Source organism: Otolemur garnettii, unplaced genomic scaffold (genome assembly GCF_000181295.1).
Source record: "Otolemur garnettii isolate 467f Iridium unplaced genomic scaffold, OtoGar3 scaffold00137, whole genome shotgun sequence".
Lineage (NCBI taxonomy): Eukaryota > Metazoa > Chordata > Mammalia > Primates > Galagidae > Otolemur > Otolemur garnettii.
The window spans coordinates 4,985,519-4,988,592 of NW_003852532.1; the positions used below are offsets into that span (position 1 = coordinate 4,985,519).

A 3,074-nucleotide genomic window follows, 5' to 3' on the forward strand; every position below is an offset into this window, starting at 1 on the left:
AATATAACCTGTAAGCCTCCATCTGAGATGTCCCTTTTGAGGCCAAACCAATGTACTCCTTTCATGTACTGACTTATGATTTTATGTGTAATTCCCAAAGTATACAAAACCAAACTGTAACAAAACCACTGCAAGTCCACTTGCTTGAGGCTTCTTGGGTGTAGCTCCAAGTGATGGTCCTCAAATTTGGCTCAGGATAAACTTCAAATTATTGTGCAGAGTTTGGCTTCTTTTCTATTGACATTTATAAAATGGAGATTCTAATAATCCAGCTTTTCAAGTCACTGTATGGAGTGCGATGTGATTAGTTAGAACAGCTCTCCTGGGAAGGAGGACAAGGGTGGAGCCTCTAGGCCTCCATTAAATCACTCACTTTAATTTTGTACCAAGTGATTGCTCACCCCTGGGGAGGAGGGACCGTCCTACCAATCTACCAATCAGAACTTAGTATGCCAACTGCAAAAGGATGTGAAGGACTCTCTAGCCCAGCAACAGGTACAATAGAGTCTGGAAGGTGACCAAGAACAGCCTCAAAACTAATTATGTCATTAGTTTAAATCCACATTGCAGGCCACACCCCCAAGGCTTTCAGAGAGGCTCCTGGGAGGTCTGCATGTATAGTAAGACTCAGGTTTCCAGGTGACTTCTGAACCATGAGTTAGGCCTGCCAGATAGGATAAAGGAGAATCAGTGACCATGACCCACGCCTTTCCCTTGCCACAACAACAGGGGCCCATTTGCTGTCTGTGGTGAATGGTATCTTGTTCTGTAAGCCTGCATCTTGCTTTTACTCTATAAATCTTTCTCTTTCTCAATAAACTTTGTTTCATGCTTGCCTTACTTTGGTGTGTCTGGTCACTTTTCAACCAAGAGCATGCCAAGAAATGAGGACCCAGGCAGCTGCCTTAAACCCTGACATTTTTGGAGACAGGCAGCTGTCTTGAAAATCAACATTTTAGATTTCCAAGAAGCAGTTGATACTCCTCAAAGTTGTGTATAAAATCCCAAAACTGCACTTTTCCATGGGGTCTGCAGTCTCTCAGACAAGGCCAGATTGCTGTGCAAGTTGTTAATAGTTAATAGTTAATTAACTTTCCTTTTCTAACTAAAACTTTACTTGCTCTTTTTAGTTATTTCAGCAACTACCTCAAGACTTCTCTAACAGAAGTATATAAAATAATGTATGTAAAACAATTATCCCATTATTGGCATACAGTATGCTTCAATAAATTTATTTGCAAATATATTTTGTTTGCTAATACCTTCTATTTGGGATTGAGTTATGCCCCCTCCCAAATTCATACGTTAAAGTTCCAAACTTAAAATTGACAGTATGTGGTTAGAGGTAAGGTATTGTTTAAAAGGTAATTTAAGGTGAAATGAGGTAATTAAAGTGATCCCGAAATCAGTACAATTTATGTCCTTTGAAGGAGCTCAGGAAAATTCTTCCCAAAATATGATGGACCATGAGGCCCTTGGGAGGTGCTTTCCCTCTATCTGTTTACCCAGGCAGATCCAATGAAACAACTATCAACTTCCCTTATCCTCCCTGTTATCTCAATATATTGCAGGACAGAAGACCAAAAATATAACCGGATCTGGCTCAAATCATTTTAAACATAATACCTATGTCTCAGGTTACAAGTCAATCTATTTTCCTCATCCACTCATCCTCCCTAGTAACCATTTACTACTCCTAAACAGAATTAGCTGTATTCCTCATCTTCCCCTCTCCTATAAAAGGAGGGTATAAAAATTTCTGAACCTCAAGCAATTATTGCTTCTTCATCTAGGGGAGCCATGACACATGGATGGTGTGCCAAAAATGTGAAAAAAAACTTGGTACTGTTATCACTCCAGATACATGGAAAAGATGATGCTAGGATAAGGTGACTAGATTTTAACTTTGGTAAAGCAGGACACCATTGACCGGGGGGTGGAGGGGTTCTTAATTAAATTTGGTCTATATGGAGCAATGAAAGTTTTCATAGAACGCAAAATATTATTGTAATATATATTTTTTAAATCTCAACGTAAGTACAATTTACAAATATAATACATTAAAAAAATTATGTATAGTATTTTATTCTTTGACATATTTCTCGTCTAATTCTAACAACTGATCAACAATGCAAACTTTGATAAGCAATTCTCGATAATCAGTTCTCAACAATTATTTGTTATTATTAAAGTTTAACATTATAAAATTAACAAAAATAATATAAAACTGATATCCTGGTGAAATAGCCACATGGCAGCCGAAAACCGTATATTCCCTTACCCGTTCTTTCACCGTTCCCTAGCTTGTTGTGCATTCTTTCCAAAAATCAGGACTTTTTTAAAACACTGCAGGACACGGGACAAATTGTTAAAGATCAGGACTGTCCCGCCAAAAGCGGGACGTCTGGTCACCTTATGCTAGGGGTACCACAGAAAGTGATGGAAGAAAGCTGAATGAAAAGAAAGCTCTAACTTCAAACAAAGCAAGATTTGATCCATATGGAAAGAATAAACTCGACACTTAGAGAATTTGTAAAAGTTCTGTGTACCAACCAAGTTCTCATTATTGCCTGGGCTATGTCCATAAAAAGAGTACTGCCCGATGCCTGGAAAAGGTTTTAGAAACCAAAAACTACACACAAACATCTATCTAGATGTACTGATGAAGTTTCTGGTCTTCTATGTGATTTTAATTTCTGCTTTGAATTTTCAGGGCATAACAAAGATGTTCAACTTCCAAACTAACATGTTTTTAGACAAATAAGTTTAAACCAGGAAGTTAATTGGTATTCATTACTTTGCTCTCAAGAAGTTCTGAACAGCAATAATGTCACTAGTCTTCTGCCTTAAGAGGTTATTTTATTTCCGAGTATTTTAAGACACTTATTGTCAATAAGTGGCAATTTTAATGAAAAACATTTCCCAGTTCTACATGCACTTTTATTTAAAATTTTATACTTGGCTTGGCGCCTGTAGCACAGTGGTTACAGCGCCAGCCACATGCATCGAGGCTGGCAGGTTCAAGCCCAGCCTGGGCCTGCTAAACAACAATGACAACTACAAAAAAAAAAAAA

The 3,074-nt window shown here is 37.9% G+C and overlaps 1 pseudogene; it reads left to right on the forward strand.

Annotated features, from left to right (window-relative positions):
- The first annotated feature begins 1,811 nt into the window (after positions 1-1,811).
- Positions 1,812-2,654, forward strand: LOC100958949 (annotated as a pseudogene).
- The last annotated feature ends 420 nt before the right edge of the window (positions 2,655-3,074 follow it).